The 19,646-nt window shown below is 46.5% G+C and overlaps 5 non-coding genes across 5 annotated transcripts; 3 read left to right on the top strand and 2 right to left on the bottom strand.

Moving 5' to 3' along the window:
• The first annotated feature begins 4,866 nt into the window (after positions 1–4,866).
• Positions 4,867–4,939, top strand: trnav-cac (transfer RNA valine (anticodon CAC)). The gene has a single exon. It is a non-coding gene; the product is annotated as a tRNA-Val (tRNA).
• Positions 4,940–5,573: 634 nt separating this feature from the next.
• trnad-guc (transfer RNA aspartic acid (anticodon GUC)) lies at positions 5,574–5,645 on the bottom strand. The gene has a single exon. It is a non-coding gene; the product is annotated as a tRNA-Asp (tRNA).
• A 1,196-nt stretch (positions 5,646–6,841) lies between these two features.
• On the top strand, positions 6,842–6,914 carry trnav-aac (transfer RNA valine (anticodon AAC)). Its single transcript has one exon. It is a non-coding gene; the product is annotated as a tRNA-Val (tRNA).
• An 845-nt stretch (positions 6,915–7,759) lies between these two features.
• trnae-uuc (transfer RNA glutamic acid (anticodon UUC)) lies at positions 7,760–7,831 on the top strand. The gene has a single exon. It is a non-coding gene; the product is annotated as a tRNA-Glu (tRNA).
• A 9,767-nt stretch (positions 7,832–17,598) lies between these two features.
• On the bottom strand, positions 17,599–17,680 carry trnas-gcu (transfer RNA serine (anticodon GCU)). Its single transcript has one exon. It is a non-coding gene; the product is annotated as a tRNA-Ser (tRNA).
• Between the last annotated feature and the right edge of the window lie 1,966 nt (positions 17,681–19,646).

Below are 19,646 nucleotides of genomic sequence, written 5' to 3'. Positions count from 1 at the left end.
AGAACTAGCAGACCGAATGAAAAGATTTAATTGAAACTTGTAAATATGCTAAATGGAAAATTGTAGCAATTTATATAGACTGTATATATACATTTGGTGTATGCCACAAGTTTGGATGGCAGTGAAGGAATAGGGATTTCCCCAACATGGCAGGGACTCCAGTTAAGAATGCTGGGTTTGTCTCTGAACTGTTAGAAGCTTTGCAGCTGCTGACTGAAGTAGCTGTGGTAAAGTGTAAATCACATAATAAAGAAATGTTTCCAGTAACTCGAGGGAACAACTTTGCAGATGTAGCTGTCAGGTGAGCAGTACTCGTAGAACAGGAGTCTGAGACCCCTGTGAGACCTCTGTTGGTGAAAAGGGGACAGCTACAGGATATTCAGGCTGAGGCCTCTAAAGCAGAGAAAAGGACATGGTTAGAAAAGAGTGTGGTGCTGCCAGCACACTGGACGCTCTGCATGCCCTCACAGCCTAATGCCCTTTATAGCTCGACAAATGCACTCTGTCGGACACCTGGGTGGGGACCGTGTTTGAAGCAGTACCCACTTATGTGGTATCTCAATGTGATGCTTATCAAAGGAACTCAACTACAGTTCAGGTGCAGGTGCTACAGCTCAAAAGGCCTGCTCCTGAGAAACCTTTCACGCAGTAGCAAATGTTTACAATTTACAATTGTAAAGGGAAACCTTGGCTCTTATCATCTGTTTTCCCAGTGGGTTGCTGTCACTGCCTCTGTGTCTACCAAACACTTGATGATGGAGATAAGCCCTCAGTGGGCACTGACCTACCGCTTGTATTATGATCAAGGGACAGGCTGTGGCTGGATTATTCGGGGTGAGATGGACTGAGATCACCCTCAGTCTGCTGGAACAGTGGAATGAAGGAACAGAACTCTAAAAGATCGACTAGACATCAGAATGAAGGAACGCCATGGAATGCGGGCTGGATCAAACAGAACTGTGTAATAGAGCCTGTTTGATATCATCACAAGCCAATCAACAAAACTTCCTGGAGGGATGAATTTGGCTAATGGATTGTTAAATTTGCTAATTCTCTATTGTAATATTGTAGGTTGTTAATTGAAGTGGTGCATGGGGCTGGTGAACAGGTGCTGGACACTTGGAGACCTCCAGTAGAGGGAAGACACGACCTGATACCTGGCGAGTGGGTATGGTGAGGAAGATATACCCTGCCAGATGTTGCAACCCTGCTGGGAAGGACCATATCAAGTGCAACTGACTACCGACTCTGCCATCTGAGTGACAGGACGAGATCGCTGGATCTACGCATTGCGCCGACACCGAACCACTGCACCAGAGACTGAGTGAACATTAATTATTATATTGTAACTGTTTCTGTGTTTGTTGAGCTTCCTGAGGGGGGGCGACAGTGTACCTGTTAAGTGTAATGAGTTTTACTTTGATAAAATGGGGATATGGAATCAATACTTTATCAGTCAGCCACAAATAATAATCAGAGCTCATGTTGGGATTGTATTGCTATAGAAGATGCTCATGGGAGTAATCCCCTTTGATAGAGGTGATTATTTAGGTTTATTGGCATGGGTAAATAGCCCTTCTTTTAGTCTGAGTGTAACTCAGATATATTAAAATGGAAATAACTGTATGCTCCTCGCTATAATCACAGTTTTAGGCCATTCTCTATTAGGGTGATAGACAGCTGTTTAGGTGAGCAAAGACTAAACAGTACTTGTATTCTAGACAATTATTAGCAAATGAATGACTTAGCAAAGCACATCTATGATGAAGAAAAATATATATCATAATTATAATCCAGATAATTGGGGCATTGGTGCATGGCTACAGTCTGTGCTAGGAACCTGGAGAGGGTCTCTGGTTCAATACATATTTGTGTGTCTGGTATTATTCGTTATGATCATACTGTTAATAACCTGCTTGAAAAACATGTGGACTAAAGCTGCTGCTTCTGTGCTAATTGTACGCCCTGAAGGGATCATGAAGGTCAAAAAATGATTTCATGGGAAAGGTTCTCTTATCTAGTGGCAGAACCTGATGGGTAGAACAATATAGTTTTAAGGGGGGTTACCCTTGGGAGTGATTCCCCTAGATGCACATTATTATTATGGTTTGTTTGTTCTTAATAAGATGTTTTGCAGGAACTGACCAAAGAGAAATTTTACAACTTCAGCTAGAATTGTTCTGCAAAACGGCACAGCTGAGGCAGTGGAACAATGTGTAGATTTTTCTAAGAGTTATTACCCAGCTGTTGACCAATCTTGTAAAAAAAACCCTAAGAAAAATGCTGGGCTCCAGCCCACAGGGATTTACCTGTGCTGTAAGAACTAATGCGTGAATAAGGAGACTGGATTCTGGTGAAAGACAGGAAAAAGAAATGGTGTTCACTCAGGTGGAGGGGGCCGTGCCAGGTGCCCTGAATTCATGCTTCCCACTGTAAAAAGGTCACAAACGAACTGAGCAAAGAGCAGGAGTGATGTCTCCACAGGGATAGATGGGGATCACCTGCTTGGGACTGATGTGCACAGCCTTTTTCCTTTTTATGTGGAAGCCTGTCACCACCCAGAAAGAGGAAGAATCTAAACGTGAAGCCTCTTTGTATACAAACTGGCTGAATGAAACTGATAATGAGGGGGATATGAGTAATTTGTGGTACAAATTTATAAATTATACTGTAAAGTTAAAGAAATTTAATGCATCTTGTTATGTATGTGCTTTAATGCCTCATTCTACAGCCTCACCCATGCAACTTTTCCCCCGACCAGTTGATAGTCACATTTCTGAATGCATAAGTCTAGTGGCAGGATTTCCAAAGCCAGATCCAAGATCTTTTCCCACCTTCACCATAACGTATTTGACCTACTCAAAGGGGCATCCATATGCAGCCGGCCTGAAGATAAATAAGTCTACTACAGTAGCATTAGGCTTTGTTTCTCCCAGTGATCCAGCAGTGCATTTTGCTATTCACTTCAATGTTACCAGTAAAAAAGCAGAATGTCCTCCTTTGTGGGATTACCTAAAGAATCACATTACCTGGACTGATTCTCCTGTTAAAATAGCAGTTTACCTGCCTTCTAAGGTTAATCACTCTTATTGCTATGAGAATAAAGGTCGTGGCCCCTCAGTAGGAAGAACAGGAGGCTGTAGCGCCACGGTTACTAACCATACTTTATCTAATGGAACTATGGTTTTGATGGATTGGTATTGGCAATGTGCTACAAAAGTTTATGATAGCCTTCCTCCCCAGTGGAGAGGAGTGTGTGCTCTAGTCACGCTACACCACTCCATTCTCATTGTCCCAGTAAACTCTTACTTGTTAAATTCAATGAAGCCCCTTCAGAGGGAGTCAAGGGTTAAACGCGCTCTCAGTTGGGCTGACAGATATGGTCCAGATATTTCTAAAGTACCAGAAGACCATAGACTATTTACTGCAGCTGAAATGATTTTTTCCTCAGGACTGAGTATTCAGGCAGTAGCTAATGCCCGCTGGTTACAAATTACTCGCTATGAAATGTACTCGTTTATTAACATCACGTTAGAAGGCTTAGACGCTATCAAACAAGAATTAAGGGGAGTTAGATTAATGGCACTTCAGAACAGGTTCGTGCTGGATCTACAAAATGCAGCATCTGGAGGAGTCTGTGCTTTAATAGGAGACTCCTGTTGCACATTTATTCCAGCAAATGAAAATGATTACGGAAATCTTACGCTTGCTATTCAACATTTGAAAGAACTGAGAGACAAGGTGGACAAAGAAAGAGGCATTAAAGATACACCTGCTTTTCTCTCTTGGTTAGAATCACTGTTTGGGCCGGGGGGAATGTGTTTTTTCAAGTTACTAACACCAATTATAGTAGCTGTGATACTTGTCTTCCTGTTTTTGTGTTGCTGTTCGACTTGTATTATTCCAATGCTTCGCAATATGATAATGAATATGTTTGCGCATCAGTATGTTCTGATAAAAACGGAAGAATCTGAAGTATGGGAGCCTCCTGGGAGTCCATATGAAGAATCTAACTTTTAATCATTTTCAAGAATAAAAAGGAGGGAATTGTAGTGGAAATCTAATGAGTTAATTGATTCTTAAAAATGTAGAGAGCTTTGCAAAAAAATATATTGGTGCTTTTAGATAATATTTCAAGGATATAACTGCTATGCTACAGTACGTGCAGAATTTTAGAAAACAGTTCGTCAACAAAGTACACTGTTTAGGTTAGTTTAGAAGACAATGTACCAAAACAATATATGCTGTCTGGGTCATTAGAATTAGCTGAAAGTAACTGATAAACTTTCAATAACAAATCTAGTGTTTTTCTCTCGCTCTATGAGGTAATTTGTTTTCTTTTAGAGAAAGGGGAAGTTTTAGAAGGGACCAAGTGCTGAACTTTTTTTACAGCGCAACGTCTTATAAAAGCCCTGTACTGCTTGTAACTAATTGAGTCTCTGATGCACTTTGCGAAGTGGCAGCAGGGCTCCCAATATTGCAATATTGAAATAAAGACCTTACTCAGGTGAGAACTCTCTCTTGTGGCTTCCTTGATAGTTAAATTTCCACGACAACCCCCTTCCTTGAAATGGACTCCGTGAATGCTTTTACTGCTGCCACCCTGATGAAGGCTCATTCAGAGGATGGCTGGCAGGAAATTGGTAAGAAGAAAAAGAAAAAGAAGAAGGTAACAGGTGAGACCGAAGAGAAATGTGTTTTGTAAAGACTGGTTCCACTTTCTTATGTAATATGGATCTAAACATAAGGCGTGCTGGTCTATGGAGAGAGAGCACGGTCCATCAGCGCTCCCCAATAAAGGCACTGGAAGCAGCTGAATCGCATTGGCGAAGCTCAGCGCTGGGCCGCTGGGCACATCTGACCACAGTTTCCGTAGTGTAGTGGTTATCACGTTCGCCTCACACGCGAAAGGTCCCCGGATCGAAACCGGGCGGAAACAGACCAGACTTCTTCTGTCGCCACGCACAAAAGGGGATTTGGGATTCGCCTAGCGCTGTGATCGAACAGACCCACTCACCTCTTAGTGTGGCGGGATCTGCACAGTGCATGTCGCAGCGCATCCTGCTTTCACTTCAATGCGCGTCCTGATGTACCCCGGTCTCCCGCGTGACAGGTGGGGACAGGTGACAGGTCCACGTGACAGGTCCTATACTAACGAGGAAGACATCTCTCTCTCCGACCCCCGGCATCGTGTCCCGACCCAACGTGCTGGAAGCCGACTCGTGCTGTGATTCCTTTACGGAGCAGAAATGACAACCGAGGAGCCGAGAGATCATTTCAGCATTTCGCGTCTGAACGGAAAACACAAACGACCAACTCGGAATGATTTGCCTTTGACGCTTATCAAAGCGTTCTTTGTGCATCGAACAGACCCACTCACCTCTTAGTGTGGCGGGATCTGCACAGTGCATGTCGCAGCGCTCCCTGCTTTCACTTCAATATGCTTCCTGATGTCGAGTCGTGTGCCGTGCGGAGGCTCTGAAAGCGAGAGCAATGAAAAGGTGCACGACGCTGTGTTAGAAAACAGAGAAGTGAAAGGCAGTCCTTTCTCTAAGGAGGTAAAAGAAAAGCTACTCCCCGTCGGGGAATCGAACCCCGGTCTCCCGCGTGACAGGCGGGGATACTTGCCACTATACTAACGAGGAAGACATCACACGCTCCGACCCCCGGCATCGTGTCCCGACCCAGCGTGCTGGAAGGCGACGCGTGCTGTGATTCCTTTACGGAGCAGAAATGACAACCGAGGAGCCGAGAGATCATTTCAGCATTTCGCGTCTGAACGGAAAACACAAACGACCAACTCGGAATGACTTGCTTTGGACGCTTTTCAAAGCGTTCTTTGTGCACGACAACTGCGCCGCCTAGCAGATACAAATGGGTTGTACAACTTTGAAGTAGCAAATGGAAGAGGGCTAAGCCTCCTCTCTCTTAGCCCAGGTTCGATCTGTCTCCCAGAATCACCAGGGCGCACGCACACACACATACCCGTGCCGTTGAAGTACTCTGCTTCATTTCTAAGGGCAACTCAACATTCACTCCTACCCCGAGTGCAGAAAAGACAGCGTCTGCAGCAACAGCAGCTCAGGTCTCTGCACAGGAGCTAAGCTGCCCCCATCTCCTCTGCTCTGCGGCTCCTACGGAGTGGAGTCCTGCCTGGAGCCGTGTTTGCAGGCGGCGGCTCCCCGCACCCTGTCTGTGCGTCGTGTCCAAGAGCTCCTGGGAGGAAGAGAGAGCCCTCCGACTCGGGGGCTTTTCCACGGTCTGTGTGAGGAGGGGCGGGTGTGTCCAGCAGCTTATCAAGCGGAAGCCTGGGGCGGCGGAGAGCTGTGATCGTGCAGACCTTGAGGTGTCACCTCTTTGTCTGCTTTCCCGCCCTCCCTCCACCCAAGCTCTGCTCCAAAGTAGCCCGGCAACCCCTCACACCTGCACGTGTCACAACCTAAGGTGTGGTCATGAGACACCCATGGGGTGTTGTTCTGTTCTTGCTAATTGTTTCCTGCCCGTCGCAGGCAGGAGTCCATGCGAGGAAGAAGCGCTGGACAGAGCTCAGAGGGCGCACCTGGGTGGCTTTCCTTCTGAGTGACGTTCCTGCAACACTCTCCCGCTACTCTTGGTGCGCTCATGCCGCAACACAGGAAGGCTGGAGCAGGTGGCTGTGGGCTCTGTGCACCGCCGAAATAGCTCAGCTGGGAGAGCGTTAGACTGAAGATCTAAAGATCCCGGGTTTCGGTGTTTTGTTTCATCGCGCCCTTTGTTCCTCTCTCCAGCGCCCCCTGCCTAAAGTGACGCGTCCCTTTCTCAGCCCGAAACGCAAGCGAGACACCAGCAGCAGTCCCTGCAGGTTTCCGTGGTGTAGCGGCTATCACGTTCGCCTAACACGCGAAAGGTCCCCGGTTCGAGACCGGGCGGAAACAGCCTCGTTTTGCACGCTCCTGTACTTCACAGAGGTATTGAGCGACCGGTCATTTGTTCCCAATGTATTTCCGGTGCCTTCATGCACTCTTGTACCAAACGCACGTTCCTTCTGTATGCGGAGCCGATCATTTGCAATTGGGCTGTGCCGACAGATCAGGACGAGCTCTGTCGGCTCAAAAGCAGCGCAGGACCTGCAACAACAACAGAAAGATTAGCATCCAGCGGGGGCTTCTTAGTGAGCCCAAGATCTCATCAAGAATCGGCTCCAGCAACAGGGCTGGGCGCATTGTTCCATTCTCCGACCACTCTCGGTGTAAACAAGTCCCTCCTGGTCTCTGCTTGAATTGCACTTTCCTGCGTTTGCTTTGGTGTAACTGGCTTCCCCTGCATGGGCGAATGTGAAGAAGATCCTTAGTAAGTCATTGAAGAAACCCGAGAAGAGGTCGGAGTGGTCTCTGTCGTTCATCAACGATCCAGTCAGGCAGTACTCCTCTGTAAAGCGCCATTCGTTCACATCAATTGGCTTTTTTTTGCCTTCATTCGTGCAAGTAGTAAAAGCAGACACCCCTATTCTGCCTTGACCCGGATTCGAACCGGGGTTGTTGCGGCCACAACACAAAGTACTGACCACTATACGATCACGGCGAGTTACCGATACACACGTGGCAGGGCGGAAAAGGCTGTGCTCTCTTCGTGTGACATAATTCGGGAAAGTCCTGACGTTGCATTTCAACTGAGCCCCAGTATACATCGACCCTTCGACACTCTGAGTGACAACTCTCTTGCGTTTTCTCATATTTCTGTAGTTTGCTTGCATGATGCCCGGAACAGAAGGGTTGTGCACTCCCATATGGTCTAGCGGTTAGGATTCCTGGTTTTCACCCAGGCGGCCCGGGTTCGACTCCCGGTATGGGAACGTGTAAATTTTGCCTCCTGCTTTCCAAAAGATCAGCACTGTGTACGAAGGAGCCGCATTAAAACTACTCAACGTGCAAAACGTGCGAGAAGAGGGGGCGCTTGTTTCCAGCCGAAACTTCTCTCGTGTGAGACGAGCTGACCATCGCTGCAGGAGGTGGGAGGGTCACTCTGGTAGACAGGGCTGACCTTCGGCAATAGGATTTATACTCTCCAAGATGATATTTGCACTTTCTGGAGAGGCGATTTTCTCCACTTCAGTAGCCCGATTTCGTCGATTGCGTGGAGAGGGCTGTAGAATGTGGCGCCATCTTTCCTGCTCCGTCCATGACAGGCGTGCTGGTCTCTGGAGAGACAGCACGGTCCATCAGCGCACCCCAATAAAGGCACTGTGAAATAAACATTAATAAACGCATATATAACGTCGAAAACACATCTAACACTAGGAGTATACAGCACTCTGCACAGTGTACGAAGTAAATTATTTTCGCAGTAATTAATTATATTTACTATATTTATTATACACGTGTAAATTAATTACTGCGAAAATAATTTACTTCGTACACTGTGCAGAGTGCCGTATACTCCTAGTGTTAGATGTGTTTTCGACGTTATATATGCATTTATTAATGTCGTCGATTTTACGGTTGCAATTCGACGTTGATTATACGTCGAGGCGACGTATATATACGTATAGCCGTATTTTCGGCGTGAATATACGTATATTCGACGAATCAATGCCCACAGCTTGGCATACAAGGGTTTTGCGGAGGGGTCTTGCCACCTGCCTGAAAAAAAAAACAGTAAAATGTTTGAGTGCCTATAGAGTTTCTATTTTTATTTTCTTGAGAAAAGTTGATACCATTTCCTGGAAACCCCGTCCCCCATCAGTGCGCGGTGCCCGGGGAAAAATCTGTAGGGGGGCGTCTGATATTCTGAGCGGGGGTGATATTTCGGTTGAAACGGAGCTGTACGGTGCAGCTACCCAAATGAAATCTCGCAGCTATGCCATTAATTAGTGCTTTATGATAGAAGATATCGACTAGCAATCTGGTATTTGCGATGAAGTTCAGTTTCACATTTTTCGTCACTCTCACTGGAGAGTATTGCCTGGAGCGAAAAGTACCATAAGCGTTCATTTTTGCAGCTACATGGACGTTCTGAATTGTTAAGAAAAAATGTTGTAAAACCAACAGAAAGCACAGACTGCTATAACTAGTCCTAGTTATATAACGATTTTAAGTATAATGATAAACTACTGCAAGGAATCGGTCCACCTGAGCAAACAGGATCGTAATGTTGACACTCAATAACGACACTGATATGTGCAGCTCCTGGACGGATAGCCCTCCTGCCCATCAAACAGACTGAGTGACTGTTCGTGTCATTTAGTGTTGTCTGACCATTGACAAAGTACAACTATTTTTTAGGGCGCAAATTAAGTTAGGTAAATCTTTTTGCCCAAAACTGAAGGGGCAACATTCCCCCCTCCCCCCGTGATGCCAGGCCTGTCCCCATCCTATTCCATAATGTCATTATATATAATACCATACAACAGTGACCGATCCTTACTAACTACATGCGTTAAAATTGCACATCAGCTCATAGCAGGGGGCACATAGCCGCGATGTATTATCAATGTTATATTTCAACCATAATATCGACAACATTAATAAACGCATACGTTGAGAAAATATCGAACCCAGCATATTTTCCGGTTATATACCACAATGCATTGCTAGTATTCGTTGGTCACAATTTTGGACACGTTTTTCAAACGTAGAAGTATATCCGCAAATATCTCAGCAATCCTCTTTTGACGAGTAAGTATGAACAATAATAATACTATCTGAATACATACAGATCTTTCTTAATATTATTTTGATAAAAATAGTACGTGAATAAGCAAAAAATGGCACATAAAATAGTGTGAATGGGGAAGATGACACAAAATTGTTTTGCCGTTTCTCTATTCTTATTCTATGTTGTACTTTCAAACTTTGGGTACTCTTTAATTAGGACAGACTTTATTGCTCAACTGCTATGATGCAAGCCAAATTTTATACATTTATTTCAGTTTTGAGCTAAGTAAACCGTTCACTTTTTAGATTATACTAAAGAAGATAATCATCATTTATTTGGGAAGTAATATTATACAATTTTCTCCTAGCTGCGGTGCTGAAGTCCCACCCTACATCAACAGAAAAAGAAATAAAGGAGCATGCAATGTGTTACTTGAAGAATGCATATGAAAGACGGGGGGCCAGGAGATCTGGACACTGAAAATAATAGGTTTTTGGTTCTAACTGTTAGGACAATTAGACAGGGTTTGCAAATAGTGGACAAAAATCGTCTTAACTTCCATTGTAATATTTTTTTTCTTGGAAATATAGAAGTTGTACATTTTAAAATGTATATTTGAATCAAAATGTGGTTTTGAGTTAGTGTGTTAATGTAATTAGTTTTGTGTTTGTCATTACTATACTGTATATTGCCATGTTACCAGAATTTGTAGCTGAAGTTTAAGACTAGTTGTGTTTTTTATGATTATTGCCCATATGTTGATTGTTGATTGATTGTATACAATGTATAATTTGAAATACATATGTTTCAGGTGTGAATGTGTATTTTCAGAATACATTTCTAAACCTAATCATTGGCTTGGTTTACTTGTTTCTACGCCTATAAAATCTATCTTTGATGTATAATAGACCTCTACCCATATACGTATAATAGACCTTTAATGTTATCCGTATAACAGACCTCTACCCATATACGTATAATAGACCTCTAAAGTTATACGTATAATAGACCTCTAAAGGTATACGTATAATAGACCTCTAACCATATACGTATAATAGTCCTCTAAAGTTATCCGTATAATAGACCTCTAAAGTTATCCGGAACTCCAACCATATATGTATAATAGTCCTCTAAATTTATCCGTATAATAGAACTCCAACCATTTATGTATAATGAACGTCTAAACATAGACGTATAATTGACGTATAACTTTAGACGTATATTAGAATTTCATTCTAGACGAATTGTAGACCACATTTAGACGTCTAAGGTATGCGTTTAATAGACGTATATTATACGTCTTTTGCCCACTGGGACTACTGAATGGCGTAGACCTGAAAATAAAACTCACGCGCAACAGAGATGCTTTCTGCTTAATGAACAACATCGGAGAACACAAACTGAGCGTACTCTCTGCATCTTTGTTTGTGAACGCCGAAGCACTCCTGACGGTCGCACCACTAAATACCTAAATACCCCATAGACCGCGTACAGATGAAAGTCTTCAGCCTGCCTGCAGGGAGCCATGTGTGTAACCAAGAAAACCTCTTTCTCGGACAGTTACCCAAAGTGGTAATTTTGGGGTTTGTGGACAAAGCGGCATTCAGCGGCAGTTTTACACAAAACCCCTTCAAATTTAAACACTACAACATTAACTTTCTGGCTCTCTACACGGACGGTGAACAAATCCCGACTAAACCGCTTCAACCGCTTCAACCAGACTTCCAGAATGGACATTGCGTCGGTGAATATTTTAATCTGGTGGAAACATCCGGGAAGCCTCTGAAAGTCTTTTTTTGTGTGTAACAAAGTTGCATTTTCATGTCCGGACGGGGAGACTTTATCATTCCGACATGAAGCCACCCTTAAGTCCTCTGAGGCGTGTCTGTCTGCAAGGCTTGTATTTTGGAAATGTTTTTTTGAAACGGAGAACGACTTTGAAATAGGCTTCCGCCGGCGCCTCGCGATCCAGGTAAGATTGTAGCAAGAACGCAGCGGTGGCGGGGTTTGCTGTAGTCGTGGCCGAGTGCTTAAGGCGATGGACTAGAAATCTATTGGGGTCTCCCCGCGCAGGTTCGAATCCTGCCGACTACGTTGTCCACCTCCTGTCGTTGTGTTCTGGCGCAAGCAAAGAAGCGCACCTCTTTGCTGTTCCTGGTGGTTTTAAAACGCCAAATCGCTTGTACCCGCTGCCTTGGAAATAAATTCTTCAGCGTCTGCAAATGGCATTTTGCAGCTGGAAGCAGATGTCGACGCGTTTTGCACAGAGCACCAAAAAAGCGTCTTTTTTGAAGGTCCAGGCACTGAGCATTGGTGATTTAGTGGTAGAATTCTCGCCTGCCACGCGGGAGGCTCGGGTTCGATTCCCGGCCAATGCAGTAGCTTTCGCAGCGAGCGGCTCCATCACTTGCATCCCCTTGCAACTTGCAACTGAAAACCCACTGAAGCTAAGCAGGTGTGAGCCAGGTCAGTACCCGGATGAGGGTGAGCTACAGGGAAAAACAAAGCTTCCAGCTGGAAGCGGTGTTAATGGTGCCGGCGGGGGGGCATTCACCCTGAGGTCTGTGCGGGTCCCAATTCCCCAGCATAGTGACAGAAAAATAAACATATTTTGGCAACTTTGGTCACCCCCATTTAACTTCTGGGGCAGGAAAAGCACACTTTTCAAAACTTGTTTTTCAGCTCGAAATAAACGTATTTTTTCAAACCTTGGAATCCCAATGTAGCTGCCTGGCTCATTAGAGCCCACTGAGTCAGCCCTTAACCCCACTGTGCAGAAGCTGTCAAAACGGGTTTTTCAGCAGAAATAAACACGTTTGGGCAACTTTGGTCACCCCCATTTAACTTCTGGGGCAGGAAAAGCACACTTTTCAAAACGTGTTTTTCAGCTCGCTGTGACCTCTGTTTTACATCTCATCCAAAAGACAGCGCCCTTTTACAACACAGCGTCTCTGTCACTATCATAAGTGACTGCCATCATAAGAATATGAGTCCAATATTTTAGAATATAGTCGGAATGACTTCTAACCTTACCTGTGGTGTCTTTAATCCCTATTGCTCAATGCATGGTGTACGTACTGCATAGATGTGTCTTGAGAATGAGGAATGGGCCCCTGAGACCGTCATTTACCTGTTTCACAAATGATCGTATTTTACTAGAGATTCTGTTTGGGATTCAGATGTGCATTCGGACAGCAATCCCTTTCAAGAAATGATACGTACTGGATGAGGTCAAAGGTGCTGGAACACTGTATTTAGGATGTGTTTGCAGTGATTGTGTGTCTCCTGCTTCATCGCAGTGATATATAGATGTGCTCCTGTAATTTATTGGTACATGCCCAGGGCAGTAAGCAGTCTGAGGATTTATTTCCAGACGGCATAGAGCAGTGAAGCAGTGAAGTAGTGCAACACACTGGATCATTATATTATTAGAATCTATTCTACTTAAATTATTACATTATACACAATTTGAGTTCATTTTAAAAAGTAAAAGGTAATGAAAGGAATGCATTTTCATAAGAAAGATAATACCGATATGCATGTGATAATCTTCCTTATATCATGTAGTGCGTCAGTTGGACACTTTGTGGGCTTGAAATACAAAGCAAATCATGTTCTATGGTACAAGTTAAATACAAAACGTAAGCTTTTATTTTAATTAGATTTGTTTATAAAGCATAAGCAATCATTTATTACATTAATATATGTGAAAATGACATTTTAGCATCATAATATTACATAAAGGTCTCTAGCTTCAACACAGTGATATATATATATATGCTCAGTGATTTATTGGTACATGCCCAGGTCAATAATCAGAATGAGGATTTATTTCCAGACGGGCTACAGGTAGTGTTGTGAAATACTTCAACACACTGGATCGCAGATTTAGACCCCCTGCACTCTTACTCCTTAAAAACCAAAGAAATGAAGATATGTAGCAATCACATTGTAACAGGGGTGACAGTGACTTAATGCTTATACTAGTGGACTTTTGGTACCTTTAGGGTACGGTGTTCCCTGAAGGGCTCTCAAACCCCGCATTTCAGATGCCTAGCTGTATCACTGATGTGTTGCACCTCAGAATCACTTTTAACCTTACCTCTGGTATCTTTAATCCCTATTGCTCAACGCATGGTGAAAGTATTGCATAATTGTGTCTGAAAATGAGCAATGGGCACCTGAGAGACTCATTTGCCTGTTTCACAAATGATCATATTTGACTAGAGATTCTGTTTGGGATTCAGTTGTGCATTCTGACAGCAATCCCTTTCAAAAAACGATACATTCTGGATGAGGTCAAAGGTGCAGGAACACTGTATGTGTTTGCACTTATTCTGTGTCTCTAGCTTCAACACAGTGATATATATATATATATGCTCAGTGATTTTTTGGTACATGCCCAGGGCAATAATCATTATGAGGATTTATTTCCAGATGTGCTAGGGGTAGTGTTGTGAAATACTTCAACACACTGGATCGCAGGTTTAGACCCCCTGCACTCTTACTCCTTAAAAACCTGAAGCGTCTGGCGTCTCGCCGACGTCGAACACCCCCCTCAGGCTGTACTCGTACTCGGCTAACTGCTGTGGAACCCTGTCTGAGAAGCCGTTGGCCACGGTGACGGCTGGCGACCCACGGACGCCCCACTATCGGCCGGCTCCAGCCCCAGCTGGTCCTCTAGAGCCTCCCCACACGGCTCCTCCTCCCGGGCCTGGTAGGGGGCCAGCCGGTCTTGGTGCAGGACCACCACTCTCCCCCGTGTTCGCAACCGGACACGGTAGCAGACCTCGCCCACCACCCAGAGTACCTCAGCGGGCCCCTCCCACGACGGCGCCAGCTTAGGGCTGAGGCATTTGCGGCGGCGCGGGTTGTACACCCAAACCGAGTCCCCGGGCTGGAAGGCAGGCCCCCTGCAGCGCAGGTCGTAGTGCCGCTTCTGCCGGACCCCCGCCTGTGTCAGGTGGGTCCGTGCAAAGCTGTGCACCTGCTGCATCCGCTGCCGCAGGTCCCATTCGTAGTCCGGTCCAGCCAGCGGTGCCGACCCGTCTCCGGGCGACGGGCCGAAGACCAGGTCCACCGGGGTTCACATTTCCCGGCCCAGCATGAGTGAGGCTGGGGTGCACCCGGTGGATTCCTGGACCACGGTCCTATACGCCCAGAGTGCAAGGGGGAGGTGGCGGTCCCAGTCCCGTTGGTGCCGGGACACCAGGGTGGCCAGCTGGGTGGTGAGCGTACGATTAAACCGCGCCACCAACCCGTTGCTCTGGGGATGCAGAGGTGTGGTCCGCGTCTTAGTGATCCCCAGGCACTGGCACACTCTGGCGAAGACCTGGGACTCGAAGTTACGCCCCTAGTCACTATCTAACTCCTCCGGCACCCCCAGCCTGGCAAACATCCCCTCCAGCAGTGCATCGGCCACCGTGGGGGCACTCTGGTCCGGGAGGGCGTAGGCCTCCGGCCACTTCATAAAATAATCCATGGCCACCAAGACGTAGAGGTTCCCGGCCTCGGTGCGCAGAAACGGGCCCAAAACGTCCACCCCCACCCGCTCCATAGGAGCCCCCACCTGGTGTTGTTGGAGGGGGGCCCGAGAGCGCTCGGGGGGACCCTTCTGCGCCACGCACACTGCATACGTTCGGCAGTACCACTCCACGTCCCGGTGGCAAAGACCCCAATAAAAATGGCCTCGGAGGCGCTACAGGGTTTTTTTACCGCCAAAGTGCCCCACGCCCGGCTGGCCATGCACTGCTCGGAGCACCGCCCCGCGGAGCGACCAAGGCACCATCAGCTGCCACCGTACCTCGCCACTGGAGGGTACCCGGCACCCCCGGCGCAGCACCCCGTCCTTTACCTCCAAGGCCTCCCACAGGGCGCAGGGGGCCTTGACGGACTTTGGGTGTGGGGCGAGCTTCTCTCGCGTAGACCGCACTCCGGCTACCACTCCTAGCATGCCCAGCAGTACTACGAGCGCCTAGGGGCGCTTCCTCCTCACCACCAGGCGAGGGCGTTACAATACATAGAATATGCATGTAAAACGAACAGATCTTATCGAGAGGGTTATCAGAATACAAAAGGTATATATTCAGTCAGTTACAAAGTGTTACACATATCAAGAGGACATACATTCAGTATATCATTCATTTAGACCATTTCATAAATGAACCTGGTAATAACTTCTACATTAGATACTGAAAACAAGTACATAACTCTTAGGAATTAAATTGATATCAACTGGTTGGGATAACAATTGAATTCGCGAGCAGTAATGCAGTGAAGTTGAATACTCATCCAATCTCTGGGGATTCAGATCTCCTGCGGGCACAAAGAAACAGTTGCAGGCTTGTTGCTGTCCAATCCGTGCTCTCTGTCTAGGTGCCAGGCTGTGCTGTGCGGGTTGCGACGGTGCGCTGCTGATGCTCACTGACCGGCTAGTTAGTGTTGGCTTTAACTAGCAAAGTTTGTGCACAGGAGAAAAGATGACTGTGGGTCCCAGCAAGTCAAGAAGAAGACCGGTTCGTTCCTGATGAAGAGCTAGTTCTGAATAGTGATTCAACTGTCCACAGTTCCGACCTGTTCACGAGGCCTGCTGCTGGTGCTAACCTCGGGTGGATCCTCTGGTTACTCTCTGGCAACCTCCGCTTTAGACTCTTAGAACAAAGGAAAGTTCTGGCACTCGGACACACTGGCCGTTCCGTGGTTGTCCGGGCTGAGTCTCAGGATGGTCAGGAGGCGCGCTGTGAGAATGTCCTGCCCTTGGGAGCCTTCTGCTCCTGGGCTGTCCTGCCCTGGAATTCTCCTTTGAATTCCCTTTAGAAAACTCCACAGAAATCTCTACTGAATTCCCACTGAATCTCTCAGGCTCTCTGTGTTGCCTGTTTTTACCTGGAGGAACTTCAGCTCGTTGATTGGCTGAAAGTTCCATGGGCATCAGAGTCCCACGTGGGTTACTCGGCCCTACCAGTCCCTGATTGGTTGATCAAGGTGAGATATGAGTCACTTACTCCTGACACTTAGGAATGCAGTCCAGATGTCCATCTGGCACTCCCTAGACAGATAGGCGCCAATGGATGACCATTGATCATGATAGCCAGGCTTAGCTAAGTGCATCCCCCTTTGGGAGCTGTCCCTTATCAAGGGAAACCTTAAATCAGCCTGCATGAATAGTTTCTCTGTGGCTGCACCACAGAGATGAACAGAGAGATGAGGCCTAATTTGGGAAAGCTCAGAAACACTTAATTCTTTCTTATTAATAAGCCTCGCCGCTACACCGCCCAAAGCACTTCTAAAACAGGAGATTCGCGTTTGGGAAAACAGGTCTACGGGTCTGAAACCTGCTCCACGGAAAACAGCTCTGTTGCGCTTTTGATCAAAGGGAGATTCGCTGTTCTTACTTTTTGATGACATAACACCCAAAGGGGCTTCTTTGGAGCTGGATTCCAACCAGCATCCTTAAGTTTCTTGGCAGTATCCTTTACAGTCCTCTGTTCGGTCGACAAGGGACTGAAGGGGGCAGCTTTCCTCACACATACAGTGCAATGTACTGTAGTGTTCCCCTTAATTGAATTCGCAGTTCTGCATCAAACCTCTAACTCGTTTCCTTAGCTTGGATTTAAGCCACGAAGCAGGCTTCTACTGTATAAACGTCTAGAGGAATCACAAACTATTTGAGAGGCCACCATCCCAGGGGGAACTGACAAGTCTATCCCTAAACACCTAGCGCAGTCTCTCGAGAGACCGTCAAAAATCGCTTTCTCCGTTTGCGTTGCAAGTAAGTGAAAACGCGGTCTCAACCCAGAGCCACTTGGCAGCAGCGGCACGTAAATACCGTTACTGTTACTGCTCGATACCGACGTTAGCCTACTATACCATGTTCAGCCACCGCTAGAAAATGCACGGCTCTAGAACCGGAGCAAATGACAGGAGGGCCAACGCCGAACGGGCACACGTGTCAGACATGGAGCGCGACGAGGATGGGATTCGAACCCATGCGTGCAGAGCACAACGGATTAGCAGTCCATCGCCTTAACCACTCGGCCACCTCGTCGAGGGATCTGGGCTGTCCGGACATGGGTTGGCGCGCTCCAGATGATCTTTTTCTTTTTTTTCCCTCGTACTCGAGGGTCATTTTCCTGTTCCACGTGCGATTTCAACATTTTCCTTGGGAGATGCCAAGCCAGGAATTAATTCTCCAGGACCTTAATTCTCTTCTCTTGCAGCCTGAGATCATGTCCTTCTTTTGGCTCCCTCCAGTTCTGATAAAAAATCTCATTCTTAGATTTGTTAATTTTTGCAGAGGAAGCCAAAGAGAAACGCTCACAACACTGCAGAGCTCTGCTAATTGAGGTACTGTCAGAGAGGAGCAGGGTGACGTCATCCATGTATAGAGATGTCTTTACCTCTCCTCCCCCACTTCCAGGCACTGGTATCCCATTAATGGCCTGATCCTGGCGCAAGGCACAGGCTAAGGGCTCCGTAGCCAAAACGAATAACAAAGGGGATAATGGGCAGCCCTGCCTCACTACTGAACAGACTTCAAAGGGGTGTGATCTATTGCCATTAACCATTACTCTGCTGTTGCTACCTGTGTACAGCAGGTTAATCCACTTTCTCATGATGGGGCCAAAATTCATGTGCTCAAGTACCGATGTTAAGTACTGCCGGTTTAGGCGGTCAAAGGCCTTTTCTAGGTCTACACCTAAAACGCACAGAGGGAGGGAGCGATCCTCTGAGTACAGACAGACATCCCTCAACAAGGCCAGGTTGTCGCTCATCAGGCGTCCTACTATCCCACAAGTCTGTTCTTTCCCTACCAGTGAGGCCACTACATTTTGTAGGCGCAGGAAAAGGGCTTTGGACAGGATCTTAGTGTCCACGCCTAACAGGCTGAGGGGTCTCCAGTTCTTTATGTCATTCTTTGCTCCTTTCTTAAACAAGAGAGAGATAGTGCCTTCTCTTAAAGAGTCAGGCAGCAATTCTGTCTTATAGCTTTCCTCGAATAGGAGCAGTAGCGGATCCTGAAGCAGATCCCAAAAGGTGCAATAAAATTCTTTAGGGAGCCCGTCAGCACCCGGAGTTTTCCCCTTCTGTAAGCTCTCCATAGCCTGTCTCAGCTCTTCTACTGTCAAATCCCTCTCAAGTACTTCCCTATCTTCTTCACTCAAAACGTTTTCTAGCTTTGAGGTAAAAAAATGAATTTCTTCATCCTTTACCTCTGTAGAGCTGTACAGTCTTGAGTAGAAGGCCTCGGTGCAGGAGAGGATAGCACTCGGCTCTGTTCTCTCTCGTCCCTCCTCATCAACTACACTTTCCATGACAGACTTGGAGCCTACCACTTTCCTGAAAAAGAAGCGAGTACACTTCTCATTTTCTTCCAAGAACTGCACTCTGCTTCTTAACAGCACTCCTCGACTACTTTCTTGGCTATGCTCCGGATGTCCTTTTTTAAAAGGGTGATATCCTCGAGCACATCGAAGCCACTGTGCAGCATCGTGTAGAGACGCTGCAGCTGCCTCTGTTTCCTGGCTAGCACTCCTCTCCGTCTGGCAGCAGCCTTCCTTCCCTCAGCCATGAAAAAGGCCTTTGTCCTCATCTTCACCTCCTCCCACCACTCTCCTACTGACCCGTACAGACACTGCAAGGACAGCCACTGTGATAGTTTCTCCTTGTAGCGGGATACTACCCCCTCGTTCTCTAGCAGCTTTGTGTTGAGTTTCCAGAGGCCTGGGCCAAAGACAGTCCCGCCCTGGAGTTCCACTCTACACCCTAAAGCCTGATGATCTGAGAAGAAGACAGGCTGAAGAGTGACCCCAACAACTTTCACTCTCTCTGAGACAAAGCAATAGTCAATTCTGGAGCTGCTATTCCTCCCTGACCATGTATATCCTGCTGTTGTGGGATATATACATCTATATGTGTCTGAGAGTTTAAAGTCTTGAACTAAGTTTTGCAGGGCCAGTGAGCTGGAATCCAATTTTATCGGAGAGCTAGACTGCCTGTCTGTGTGCTCTAAG

Source organism: Lepisosteus oculatus, unplaced genomic scaffold (genome assembly GCF_040954835.1).
Source record: "Lepisosteus oculatus isolate fLepOcu1 unplaced genomic scaffold, fLepOcu1.hap2 HAP2_SCAFFOLD_52, whole genome shotgun sequence".
NCBI classification, from domain to species: domain Eukaryota; kingdom Metazoa; phylum Chordata; class Actinopteri; order Semionotiformes; family Lepisosteidae; genus Lepisosteus; species Lepisosteus oculatus.
This window is presented reverse-complemented; position numbering and strand designations above follow the sequence as displayed.